This window comes from Natrix helvetica (genome assembly GCF_964273705.1).
Source record: "Natrix helvetica genome assembly, chromosome: 4".
Classification (NCBI taxonomy): Eukaryota; Metazoa; Chordata; class Lepidosauria; order Squamata; family Natricidae; genus Natrix; species Natrix helvetica.
Genome location: NC_138550.1, coordinates 90714957 through 90730173, shown reverse-complemented (window position 1 = coordinate 90730173; position 15217 = coordinate 90714957).

Sequence of the window (15217 nt, the reverse complement as noted above, 5' to 3'; positions counted from 1 at the left end):
TAAAGGCAACAAGAGCTCTTTATTAAGTACAACAAGTGAGAACAATTCAGCAAAGGTTGAGTCTGACAGCAGCCCTTTTATAGGGAGCTGTCAGACCCTTCGGCCAATAGGATTAAACCTCTGTTCCTGCCGGTTCTACAGTTGGTGGAAACCACTGTACTTAGAACAAGTATCTAATGGGAAGATTTCAGGTTTAATAGAAAGATGGAAACAAAAATATGAATATTGAATAAAACTGATGAATAAAATGGATTTTAAAGTTAAAAAGGAGCTAAAATATCTGGGTGTCCTTATGACGGATACTGAATTATATTCAAAGTAACTATGTTAATATATGGAATGAATTTAAAAGAGATATATGTTAAGATGGGAGAAAATAAAACTGTCATTGCAGAGAATTTTCATGATAAAAATGAATATCTTTTCTAGAATGATATTTTTATATCAGCCAATATCTGTTTTGATAATTGATATACCAGTGATGGTGAACTTTTTTCTATAGACATGCCAAAATTGTGTGTGCATGTTCTATCGTGTGCATGCCCACACCACACCCACAATTCAATGTACCCCCCACCTGCATATGTTCATGTGACTCCCATGCATGTACGCACACACACCGTGCATGTGTGCAACTCCCCCCCCCCCGTGGAGTCATGCACAACTCTCACCCTGCATCCAGGGGGGAGTTTTTACCCTCCCCATGCTCTAGAGGCTTTTCCCCAGCCCGGGGAAGAAAAAGTTGCCTCTCCTGGCCTCCTGGAGGCCCTCCGGAAGCCAGAAGCTGATCATTTCAGAACTTCTGGTTGGCCTGTTGGGCCTGTTTTTCGCACTCTTCCGACTCCTCCGGAAGGCCAAAAATCAGCTGGCTGACGCCCACATGTGCACCACAGCTGATGGCTCATGTGCCAGCAAATATTGCTCCGTGTGCCACCTGTGAAAATGGCTTCCCTGCCCCCAAAGAAGGCCAAAAATCAGCTGGGTAGCACACACATGCGCGTGTGCTGGCAAATATGGCTCTGCGTGCCACCTGTAGCACACATGCCATAGGTTCTCTATCATGGTGATATAACATTTATTTATTTATTTATTTTGAAAAAAGTTTTTATTAGTTTTTACAAATATTTTGGGGAAAAGGGTACATAAGTATGGAGAAAAATTTTGACAGCTACATCATACGGAAGGTGGTACTCCCCCCTGATCTCATATATCTCTCTTACTTTTATATATATCAAAATATCATTATTACATACATATTAGCAGTAAAATTTTACCTCAAATTCTTTAACATCTTCAATCATTTACTTTGTATCACTTCTAACCATTTCATTGTATCAACAATTGCAATGTAGTTTCAATTCATTTCTGTGACCTAGGTTTCATTGCTGCCCCGTTCCCCCTGTCTGCTGGCAGAGCCATGACCCCTCCCCCTTTCATATCTTGTGTATTGTCTATTGTTTCGTCTAGGAGAGTCTTGTGTTTTTCCATGAAGGCTTCCGCCTCCATCACTGTATTAATTCTCACTCTACCACCCTCCCAGAAAATCAACAGCCCTTCTGGAATTAGCCATCTGAACCAGATATTTTTTTCATACAATTTTTTAGCTAAAGAGAAAAAAAAATTCCTCTTATCTCTTACTTTCTTTGGTATCTGTTTCAAGATGGTTATTTCTTTATCCTTATATCTTAAAGATTCCCCCCTTTGAACCCTCAGAATCTCATCTCTTGTAGTCTTTCTAAAAAATTTGACATGAACTTCCCTTGGAACATTGTGTGTTCTAGCATATGCTGAGTTAATTCTATATGTCAAGTCAATATCCCACCCTAACTGTTGTTTATCTCTTTTAATATAGTCTGCTAACATTGTTATCATAGTCTCCCTCAAATCTTCACCATCCATTTCAGGTACATTTTGAAATCTAAGAAAGAAAGACATCCTTTCAAATTCCATTTTTTCGATATAATTTTCAATTCCAGTATTTTCTTTTTGTAACGCCTTCATCTCCTCTCTCATCCCCACAGCATTCTCCTCCAGAACATCTATCTTCTGTCTATTTTGTGACGTTTGTTGTTGGTTTAAGTCCACCAACTGCTTTTTAATTTCATCCTGTCCCTTTATGATCATCTGGAACATTTGTTGAAACATCTCTTGCAACAGCTGTCCCCCCTCAGAAGCTTTAGATTGTAAGAGAGAAGATAGTTGTGTTTGTTGGGGAACAGGACTTGAGACAGAAGATGTTGGGGCTGAGGCCGATTTGGGGGGGGGCTTCTTAGCAGGCATCACGAAGTTCAGAGAAAGTTAGACAAAGTCTAGACAAAAAAATGGTGTCTGTAGGAATGCACCATCAGGTGAGATCAGCAGGTAGGAAAAATCCAATGTGGGATATTAATCTTTCAATACAGGTCCACACCAGCTGGGATCAATTTTTTCAGTCCAAGGAAAAGTATAAGAAGTGATGCGTCTAGGATTCACTGGGGTATAATAATTCCAACCCAGAAAAAAATTCCAAAGAGACAGTTCATTTATAAAGGCAATAGAAACGGGGGAAGAAAAGCCATTTTGGCTCAGCCATCCCAGAGGATCAGAGAACAACAATTCAAAAAGTTTCCATGCATAGTTTATAAAGTCAACTCACATTCTTTCTTTCGCAATTGTTCTAGAAAGTCATTGTCCCATTGCTTGAAAGAAGTGAGTATCAAAATGTTTTTTTCCCCCAAATTCTCTCTCTCTCCTCCGAGAGTGAAATCGTGTAAAGCTGCTTTTCCGAGAGGGGGGGGAACCCTCTCCAATCTTAACACTTTTCCAAGATCGAAGAATCTTAAGAAAGATGTTAATCCTTGTCTGCTTATTTAATCAGAAAAAAAGAGACCCCGGGGAACTCCCCCCTCACGGCATTTCAGCTGTAGCCTTCCCATGTAGCGTTTCTTCCTATCTCCTCAGGACGAAGGTGCACACGGGCATGTTGGCTCCGCTGCGCACCCCCTATGCCTCCCGGCTCCTAGGGCAAAGCTGGAAGCCCCCTTGCGGCCGCTGCCGCTCCAGGGGGCTCCAGCAAGCCGCCCCCTCGGCAGGCCGCCCCTACGAGGCACCCTGTGCTCCCCCCTAGATCAAGGGGAACCCACCAAGACGTGAACGGCGGACGACATGTCCCTCGTCCTCAGAAACCGGAAACAGAATCACGGTGATATAACATTTATACTATAGTAGAAGAATATATATAGGTTTTTGTGGAGAGGGAGAAACCCACAAATTTAAATATAAGATATTATAACATGCAAAGTAAAGAGGAGAAACAAGTTTACTTAATTTCAAATTGCATTTTTCAGTTTTTTACTTCGTTTGGATGAAGGAGTGGAGGTTGCTGAAAAACGCTTGTTTTTGTTTAAAAAACAAAATTTGAGTTAGAACGACATGACTGAGTTTTGGATATTTGTGGCATGATAAATTCAAGATAAAAACTTTTCAAAATATCATTATAATAGACATGACATATTGAGAATATTGAATAGATGCTAACTCGGTATTTATTGCCTATAAACAACTTGAATCTTAGCAGAAGAGAATTTTATAGAGAAGAAATAATACACAAATACAAATGGATAACTGATCATCAGAAAGTAAAATTTAGTCAAGGAGTATGTAAAGTAAAATCAAGTGAAGAGCTGGTGGCAGAGGGATACAGTTGTCAATGGTTTTCATATTTACAATTACTAGAAAAATCTAAAGTATAGAAAATAATTTATGGGCTTGAACAATGTATATCTGAGTTTGAAATAGAATTTTATACAAATGCTGAACATCTAATTGCTAAAGTATATAAACTTTTATAAACAGGACAAATGAAAGAATATATGATAAAATGGGATAAAAGCTTTAGTTATAATATACAGATGAGAAAATAGGTGGCTGACAAGATGGAAATTTACCTCTTATAATTGTAAATAGAATTTTTATAATTTTTTTAAATAAAATTTTAACCAGAGAAACGGTTTAGAATCACTTCAAATTTATGTTGGAAACTGGGTGGACATGTCAAAAAGCCAGAAAATCCTGGATTTAAATATGTACACTGATTCAGATTATTTTAAAGATTAATATACCATTGAGAGGAGAATGGTTTTTTTTTGGGGGGGGGGGAATTAATTGCTAAACAGTTGGGAAAAATATGAAACTTTATTTTAACATTATAACTGTAGTGAAATTATTGTAGTTACAAAGATGGAAATATTTGGCATCAGTCACAATGGAGCAATGGTTGCTGAAGATAATGAACTTGCTTATTTTATTAAAAAAGACAATATCTATGTTTATTGCTGACTGAAATAAACATTTTGAATGAAACAAAAAAAGTATGATGTATGGCTTGATGTTCAGGCAGGATAATTATAGAAAGAAAAGGGTTATATTGTATACAGTAAGATATAAATTCGTAATTGTACTAATAATGGCTGTAAAGAAGATCAGAAGCTGCCCTACTTATTTGTATGAAGTTTTTTTTCTTTTATATTTTACTTGTATCCTATCCCCCTTCCTGTATTTTTAACTTTATTATTTTTCTTTTCTTTGTAATGTAATTTGTATTAGTTTTAATCTTCCTATAAAAAATATTGCTGTTTGTTAAATTTGTTACAGGTACATGAAATTACAGAACAGTCATAACAGAGACTGGAAAGGTGTGACTTTTAAGGAACACCTGGGAGGAAGTTAATTAGGATTTTTCTATTATCAAACAGTGATAATTTTATGGAACTTTATCTATATGTTGATAGTTTAGCTTATTCTTTGAATTTGTATCCTTCTTAGACTCAAATGGCACCATTCAAAGGTAGTATTTCTTTTAAACTCTTATATTCTGCCTTTTGCCATGAGAATGAACTAAGGAAAATAGATAGAATTAATAATACTAAAAACAATCTTAACAATCTAGTTAAAATGTAATACAAGCAGTTTTCTTTTTCATGAAATGGAGATATTTGTTTGTTTTTTAAAGCTAAGGTATTACTAGGCATGGGTAAACACCAGATTTTATAGAAATATGAAACCCTTAAAAGAGGGGGAAATCTAAAAAAACAATGCAGAAATATTTTTAATTCATCTGCGGCTTGGAATCTAGTGCCAGCTTCACCCACTGTCAGCTTCTGTCCTACCTGCCAACGATTGTGGTTTTTAACATATTTTTTCACCTCATAAATCAGTGACCCTTGGAAAAAGGCCTCATATGACCAGTTCTTCCACTTGAATGCTCTATCACTGATACAGGACAATAGTCATCCTTGGACTGCTCCTTAGAGTAGTATATGCACCATTTTAGTCTACTGAAACAAAGCAAAACATAAAAGGACCTGTGTGATACACAGTGTCTGATATTCTTTTGACTACTGCACAACTCAGACATGCTGCAATATATTTGTTATCCTTTTATGTGGCACAAGACAGCTTGTCATCTCAGTTATTATTTGCAGCAATCCTTTCTAATAGTTCTTCCCCCCATTGGCTATAGAGAAGTGATGACAGCTAGCACAACAGTGTTCAGTGTCTGTATGAGCAATACACTTCAATTCCCACCTTTAATACAAATCTGTTTCTAGCACAAGGACAAACCTCTTCCATTAGCAACTAATGTTTGCAACTGCCCATGCAATTAACTAATGGCATTTTTAAAAATTCCATCTGGCAGCTATTATCGTTGATAAGTTACTTTTGCAAAGCTCTTTTATGATGCCTCAAATTCCTGCTACTCATTACAACTCCCACATTCTCCATTTGTTATATAATTCTTTATAGCCAATTGTGAGGTGGCAAAAGCAATAAACCTATGAAAGAAGATCAAAGCTGTTCTATTAAATTTACTCATTGATTTTCCTTTCACTCCACAAACCCCAAAGCCTCCAAAACTGCAATAAACCTTGACTTTATACAATAAAAGCTTTATTTACCTGGACTGCTAGAATCCAAATGTTTCATTCATTTGTATGTAGCTAATGTTGCTTTAAACTGATTGCTAAATTAGTGCTTTGGTACAAACAAGAGCTGTAATAAAATATTGCAATATGGAATATTCCTACTCATGTCCCAGTTATCATATTTTACTTCTTTTTAAAATCTATTACAATAGTGTACACTTCACCTGTCCTTAAGCTCTTGGAGTAGAGAGATACATATCGTTTTTATTTTATTCATTCAATTTACATCCCACTTTTATTTTGCACAGCAGAATATTGTCTAATTCCTGTCTAATATGTTCTCCGTAATGACAATCCCATGAGATATGTTGGGATATTACAGGTCATGCTCCAGTCTGTACATTACATGTTTATACATTACATGACCTCCACATACATACTTCATGGAATGGGGAAATATTTTTTTCTGTTTTTACACAGTGGTGTTTTCTGTTAGATTGTCCATTAGGAAAAACTACTACCTATCAGAGGTGGGTAGCCAGACGTTATTCTATAGGGTTTCAATACCTGGAAACAAAGTACTATAACTGTATGCAGTATGCTAGTTTTAGAAGCTATTCGGATCCTGATGCCACACAGTTGCAAAGATGAAATCATATAAAACCCCATACATCTGGGCATGGAATAATGTAACATCTGTATCTCTGTCTCTGCTCCAAATCTTAAGGTACCATTCTGATAGATTCTATATATCCCTTTCTGAAATGCTGAACATCAAGACCTGAAGCAAATGTATTTTGTATAGTCATCTAAAGTGTGAATTTCATCTGCAGTTTTGATCTAGAATCCCAATAAATTGCATTTATTAATGTGGCCTGTGGTCAGTTTCTGACAGTTTCTTCTTTTAGCTACATTACTGATCACTATATCAATGTACATATTTCAAGTCATCTCTCACTTGAATTGTATTTGTAGTGGTTTACCTGTTTTGACTCTGAAAGTGAGCATTATTGAGTTACAAAAGTGTCTTTTAAGTGTCATTCTAGTCAACTTGAATCACTCCAAGTAAATATTGGTGTGCCAATTTTCTTTAGACAGTCCCCTTTTCAAAATTGCAATACACCCCCCTCCCCAGAGGGAATTGTTTGCCATTGGCACAAATCTAACATTTGCTTTTCCAAATGACCTATGCCCCTTATTGTTTAGTATGGATCAAGTTCTTCCTGAATTGAATTATATGATTTTATCCTGCTCCAACAGTTCTGAGGCATCAGCGGACTTCCACAGCTCATAAAGGACACTATTGGGCAATATTTCAATATGTTATGTCTCACTTCCTTGTTTCCCTGGTTAGTCCCTGAGGACTTCAATCTCGAAGGTCTGACAGCTCTTATCTCTCATAGAGAGAAGAAAGAAAACAATTAGAAAGACCTTAATGCAATATTCTCGGCTAGGCCTTGACCTTAGACAGGAACATAGGATATGGCAGCATTCAAGACCAAAGGATATGGCCAGTCACTTATAAGCCTACAGACTTACACTTCTTTTCTTTCCTTCCACCTTTCACGGTATTACAGCCTTTTTCAGAGAACTGGATCTCTGAATAGAGATAATGTGTGCAAAGTAAGATAATTTGAGCCTGTTCATTTGTACCACAAGAGAGAACTCTGGGTTGGCTTGTTTGATGATCCATTTGTTTGTATTTTGGGCTGTCCAGGCTATTTGTAAGAGGTCCCCCCCCCCCAACACTAACATTCAAAATTGTCAATACTCTTATTACATTGCTTCTTTAAAGTCCAGGGTTTGCTTCCATAGACAGTCACAGGGAATACCATGACTTGCATGATTCTGATCTTTGTAGGTATAAAGATGTTGCAGAAAATAAGGAGACTTGGACTGCGAGATCAAGATAAGCTTTATTTGGCCAAATGGCTCAGACAGTGTAAACCCACATTTGACACCTGAGCAAGGTTCTTAGGGAGAAGCATGTTCTTATAACTTCCTCAAAACAGCTAACACGGAAATGTGCTAAATCATTTCTATTGGCTAATTTCCTTATTTCTAAGCAAAGAAGCAGATTATACCGTATTGCCCTTTCATGTCTAGGCTGCAGTTGGCATGCAGGAAGCACTAGTTACATGCTGGCTTTTGTGGTTAAGCCCTATGCCTGACTCGCAAGCGAGACCTCCAACTGACTTGGCCTCAACAGGTGTTGTGGTTTGATACTTTAATTTCCTGAGTTCAAGTTTTCTGCTTTACTTCAAGATTCAGTAAATGTATAACAAGGTAGAAGGGATAGATGCCCCCCCAGGAGATCTTATAGTCTGACCCCGTTTCATGTTATGTCCAAATCTCACTTTATGTCCTGCCTTAAAGAGATCACAACATTTGAATATCTTCTTTTTCAAGGCTTTCATGATTGCTCTACTAACTCCCAGTCTGCAGCTTGCTTGTTTATTTATTTACATTTACCTTTTGGTATTTGCTGTTAACTGCAATAGACTCTGAACAATTTTAAAAAAACAGGAAAAGCATAAAAGCTGCTAAAACATGAGGTAGGATGTACAGAGACTAAAATGATCTAATAAACAACAAAATCAACAAAGCATGATCTTTGACAAATAATAAGCATCCACCATAGGCCTAGGATAATATAATACAATACAATAGTAGAGTTGGAAGGGACCTTGGAGGTCTTCTAGTCCAACCCCCTGCCTAGGCAGGAAACCCTATACCATTTCAGACAAATGGCTATCCAACATCTTCTTAAAGACTTCCAGTGTTGGGCCATTCACAACTTCTGGAGGCAAGCTGTTCCACTGATTAATTGTTCTAACTGTCAGGAAGTTTCTCCTCAGTTCTAAGTTGCTTCTCTCCTTGATTAGTTTCCACCCATTGCTTCTTGTTCTACCCTCAGGTGCCTTGGAGAATAGTTTGACTCCCTCTTCTTTGTGGCAACCCCTGAGATATTGGAACACTGCTATCATGTCTCCCCTAGTCCTTCTTTCTATTAAACTAGACATACCCAGTTCCTGCAACCGTTCTTCATATGTTTTAGTCTCCACACTAAAGGATAGCCTTTTGAAAGGTTTTTGGAATCCCAGGAAAAAGACCATTCTTATCACAATTACATAGATTAAAGCCTGGCTGTCAAGATATTTTCTATTCCATGGTTCTAGACACGATAGTCTAAATAGTGTATCAATCTATTTTGATGTCCCAGCTTCCATATTTTTTAAAAAATAATTTTCTAGACTAGCTTTCTCCAATTTAGTTTCCTTCAGATTCCAGGTTTCCTAGCCAGAATAGTAATGAAAATACGGTTGCTGGCTCTTACAAGTTCTATTATTCTGATTCTATTAATTAACCCAATTGTCCAGATAAATGAGGGGGGGAAATGAAAAATATGTTGTGCCCAGATTCTTAAAATCTCTGAGAAGTTAATTTTCTTATCCTTTGCAAAGGGCAGGAGATGTTCTGAAATAGATTGTATTGCCATTTGGAAAAGAAATTAATGACATATTTGGTAATGACTACAAATGGCATGATGACTTAATGACTTGATCAGTCACTCAGGAGATTTTAGTTTTAGTTCATCTAGTGTCAACAATGGAGACTGAAAGTTTTTCAATACCCACTCATCCTGCTGTCTTTTAAAATGTGTTTTATTTACCTTCAAATTTGTATAGGTTATGTCAGTGTTTCTTAAAATGTGTTCCTAGGATTCTTAAGATCACTCGGGAGCCTGCAAAATCAAAATTATTTTCAGACGTTAAGGAAATTTGCAAAATATGAAACATCACTCTTCTCGTTGTATTTTTTTTTATTTATTAAAATATATAACAATGTTTCATAAAACATTTTATTTATGTTAATATGAGATGGCTTAATATTTTACACGATTCAATAAACATTCTATGAATGCATCAATTTTAATTTTTAATATGGTAAATTTCAATAAATATAATCCAAGCTTTTTGGGGGTCTTCCATACTTTTTAAAAGTGGGAGAGGGTTCTGAGAGGAAAAAAAAGTTTTGGTTCAGATCAACACCACTGCCTACTCATCCCAGGAATAGGCCTGGAAATGAAAACCAGACAATTGTAGTGATAAAAGCTCATTTTTTATTAAACATTGTCTTCCTGAAAACTGCACACCACAGTCAGTTATTTTTCTGGTTTGAGTTCAAATGACACAAACAGTGCATACTTGATGGTGGAAAGAGGGGAGTTAATTTAACAGGGTTTAGGACTGGCCAATTTGGGCTAATATGTAACCTCTTTGATAGATCAGGCTTTAATCAAGAAAATAGATTTAGAAAGGAGGAGGAGGGGGGAGGAGGGATGGGCAAACGAAAGTGATACCTTCATAATTCTTTTCATAATCTTTATCCTATGGTTTTAATTCCTATAGTTGTTTCACCTGTATGTCAAATGTTTATAACATTTGTAACGTACGTAATGCTTGGTGTGTTCTATACCAATTGACATAATCCTTAAAGGAGTCTATGACAATTCGTCACAGCCAAATCACATTGGCCAACTCACATTGGCCCACTCCCATAGTCAACTAGCCATGGTCCACTTGCCTCATCCAACTGACCATGGGACAACTTGCTATGGCCAACTTGCCATGGGAGAATTCACTTTGATTCAGAGTTACGCTAATAGCAAAGAAATAGTGGAATGTAATCATTAAAGAAAGGATGCAAAAAGAGGGACAGAAAGAAATGTGAATGTCAAAAATTAAAATCATTTTTAATTTTATTTTGAAGAATTAAATTGAATTGTTTGATGTGGCAAATTGTTCTACAGCAAGTTGACTGTGGAAAGTTGGCTATGGCAAGTTGTCCCATTCCGTCCTAAAAGTCAGCTCCTTTGTACAATACAATACAATACAATAGCAGAGTTGGAAGGGACCTTGGAGGTCTTCTAGTCCAACCCCCTGCCTAGGCAGGAAACCCTATACCATTTCAGACAAATGGCTATCCAACATCTTCTTAAAGACTTCCAGTGTTGGGCCATTCACAACTTCTGGAGGCAAGCTGTTCCACTGATTAATTGTTCTAACTGTCAGGAAGTTTCTCCTCAGTTCTAAGTTGCTTCTCTCCTTGATTAGTTTCCACCCATTGCTTCTTGTTCTACCCTCAGGTGCCTTGGAGAATAGTTTGACTCCCTCTTCTTTGTGGCAACCCCTGAGATATTGGAACACTGCTATCATGTCTCCCCTAGTCCTTCTTTCTATTAAACTAGACATACCCAGTTCCTGCAACCGTTCTTCATATGTTTTAGTCTTCTTTGTGACTCACAAAGTACACAGCTATCCTTATTTACTCTTTAAAAAATCTAACCTTCTAACATAGGGGACTAAGTGGTTCCTACTAGTCCTCAGTTTATATTCCGTTCAAAACTATTGCAGCAATGAGCCAATGAAGGATTATTTGGAAAGCACGTACTCATGTTCAATGGTTAGAATTCCCACCTTGGGACTATTGCATCAAGGTCAAACAGTCTATAGATAAATGAATAAAATTGTGTTGCTGTTTTCCATTTCTTTCATAAAAGCAAACTCTTCTTCAAACTATGCAGAAAATAGTTTGCCATTGACTGCTTCCAGGATGTTTGGAAAGCTTTCCAATTCAAGCTATAAGCCTAAAATTTCCTGGATGTCTCTTATCCAATTATGAACAACTCTGACCCTACCTAACTTTGAATAAAGTTGAGTAGGTGCTACCACTGAATTGATAGTTTGCCCTAATGCATTATTTCTACTCATTCTAGAACTGCTTCTATTCGGATATTTCTAGATGGATTGTAAGAAGGAGTATTATTTTATTTTGATCCCACTATCCAATCTTAAAGGAGTCATTGTCATATTAACACATTAAAAATCTGAACAATATCAGGTCCCTGCATATGAGAACATAAGGCTCAACCAAGCAAATACAATTCTGTATGACAACATGAGAAATCTGATTCTGTTCCATAACACTACCACCACAATTACTCTTGGAACATATGCTTTACTTTCCTTAGGCTATTAGTGCCAAGGCAGATTTCAGCCCATCTGCTTGTGTTTATTTGGGGACATCATCACTGACACCATCAAGCATCATCACAAGCTGTTGGACATGATTTAGTGAGCCAGAGATATGCTGTAATGCATAGATTGAAATTCGTAGATGTGCACATCAGAAATGCGTAGATATGGGGGCTGAAACTGAAGGTTATAGGATGAAAGTAGGAATGTTAGCCAGCTGAAAATAATGGTAGCTAATGCTGGGAATGATTAGTTCTGAGACATAGCTTGCCCTCATTTATCTCAGAACAAATGTTCCCATATCACCATTGGCAAAAACAATGAAATTGGATTGGATTTTACGGTTGCAATTAGAAATTCCTTTTTAAGGTTGAACTTTGAATATTTGCTGATCATTATAAGTTTCTCACTTACTACAGCAGTCCTCATGTAACAATAATAATTGGGACCAGAATATAATGTCATGCTTTTCTACTAAGAAAAGCACATTACATGACTATACTACTTACCAATGGAAACTCTAACATTTTCAATTGCCATTATTTTACAATACAATACAATAGCAGAATTGGAAGGGACCTTGGAGGTCTTCTAGTCCAACCCCCTGCCTAGGTAGGAAACCCTATACCATTCCAGACAAATGACTATCCAACATCTTCTTAAAGACCCCCAGTGTTGGAGCATTCAGAACTTCTGGAGGCAAGCTGTTCCACTGATTAATTGTTCTAACTGTCAGGAAACTTGCTTCTTGTTCTACCCTCAGGTGCTTTGGAGAATAGTTTGACTCCCTCTTCTTTGTGGCAACCCCTGAGATATTGGAACACTGCTATCATGTCTACCCTAGTCATTCTTTTCATTAAACTAGACATACCCAGTTCCTGCAACCGTTCTTCATATGTTTTAGTCTCCAGTCTCCTAATCATCTTTGTTGCTCTTCTCTGCACTCTTTCTAGAGTCTCCACTTCTTTTCTACATTTTGGCGACCAAAACTGAATGCAGTATTCCAAGTGTGGCCTTACCAAGGCATTATAAAGTGGTATTAACACTTCACGTGATCTTGATTCTATCCCGCTATTTATGCAGCCTAGAACTGTGTTGGCTTTTTTGGCAGCTGCTGCACACTGCTGGCTCATATTTAAATAGTTGTCCACTAGGACTCTAAGATCCCTCTCACAGTTACTACTATTGAGCAAGGTACCACCTGTACTGTACCTGTGCATTTCGTTTTTCTTGCCTAAATGTAGAACCTTATTCTTTTCACCATTGAATTTCATTTTATTAGATAGTGCCCAATGTTCAAGTTTGTCAAGATCCTTCGGTATCTTCAGCCTGTCTTCTGGAGTGCTGGCTATTCCTGCCAGCTTGGTGTCATCTGCAAATTTGATGAGTTCCCCATTTATTCCCTCATCCAAATCATTGATGAAGATGTTGAAGAGTACTGGGCCTAAAACAGAGCCATGGGGTACTCCACAGCATACTTCCCTCCATATAGATGCAGTTCCATTGAGGACTTCACGTTGAGTGCAGCTAGTCAGCCAGTTATGAATCCATCTGGTGGTGATGCTGTCCAACCCACATTCTTCTTCTTTATCTAGAAGTAAGTTATGGTCTACCTTATCAAATGCCTTACTGAAGTCCTATATCGATGGCATTCCTCTGGTCCACTAATTTTGTCACTTTGTCAAAGAATGCAATAAGATTAGTCTGACATGATCTGTTTTTGACAAACCCATGTTGGCTTTTGGCTATTACTTTGTTTGTTTCTAGGTGTTCGCTAATTTGTTGCTTGATTATCTTTTCCAGAATGTTTCCTGGTATTGAGGTCAGGTCTATGGTTTCCTGGATCTATTTTCTTTCCTTTTTTGAAGATGGGAACCACATCAGCTCTTTTCCAGTCCTCTAACAGTTCCCCGGTGGTCCAGGATCTCTGAAAGATATAGTTTAGTGGTTCTGAGATCTCATCTGCCAGTTCCTTCAGAACCCTGGGGTGTAATCCATCTGGTACTGGTGATTTGAACTTGTCTAGGGTAGACAGGAGCTCACTTACCATTTTCTTCCCTATTTCAATTTGTGTTCCTAATCTGATTTTTGGGGTGCTGTTTTTGATAGGTTAGACTGTTTTATCCCTTTGTGTAAAGACAGATGCAAAAAATCAGTTAAATAGTTCTGCTTTCTCCCTGTTGCTTGTCACCTTCTTGCCACTTTCTCCCAGCAATGGACCAATTGTTTCCTTAACCTTTTTCTTGTTTTTGACATGTTGGAAGAAACTTTTTTTGTTATTTTTTACTTTTGTGGCAAGCCTTTCTTCATTCTGAGCCTTAGCTTTCCTTACTTCATCTTTACAGGCTCCGGCTATTTGCTGATATTCTACCTTAGTTATGTCCCCCTCTTTCCACTTTTTATACTTAACTTTTTTGTCTTTCAATTTGTCAGAGAGTTCTTTATGCAGCCATGCTGGATTTAAGTGATTTAAGTGATTAAGTGAATCACTGTTTAAGGTAGGACATAATTAATTGCTATAGTTTGTGAGTGCCATTTTTGTCCTCCTGCTAGCTTTCCATTAGACTTTACTGGTAGAAATCCCACAAAGAAGGTCACAGATGGCGATCCTGGGACTGCAAGATGTTTGGTGTCATTGTGGGCTTTTATACTGAGAGCCCAGATTACAGTCATGTGACCATAATGATCTGTGGCCAACATAAGCATGAGGATTGATCATAACTGCTGCTTGTTCAGTACCATCATAAGTTTAAACAGTTGCTGAACAAACAATTGTTACATGAGGACCATCTGTACCTAGATTTCAATTCCATTTAAGCTGATTTATAGAAATATATCCCATTTATTTAAAATAGTTTCACATGAAAGATACCTAATGGAGGTTTTAATCAAAGGACCTGTAACATCGCCAGTCAAAGTTTACTATATACCTATTCTACCCTCCCCCCCTCAACCGTCTTTATTTCTGCAGAAAGTTTACCGAAAATAGTGGGAAAACCTGGAAGTTTAGAATTGGAAGATATTATCAGTCCTACTCTAGAATTTCAAAATTTGGATTAACTGTAGATTTAAGACAAACTCAAACTTCATGTTTATATAAATGAAATTTCCAATGAGTTTTTATACTAGGATGTTTAAATGGTTTGCCTTTGATTTGAGGTTGATCGATTCAACGCATACTGCTTAAAGTTTAGCAAAAATGCTGAGGTTTCATTCAAAGTTGGGATACAACTCCCCAAATGTGTTGGCTTAGGTCCATGAATATTAAAATGGTTG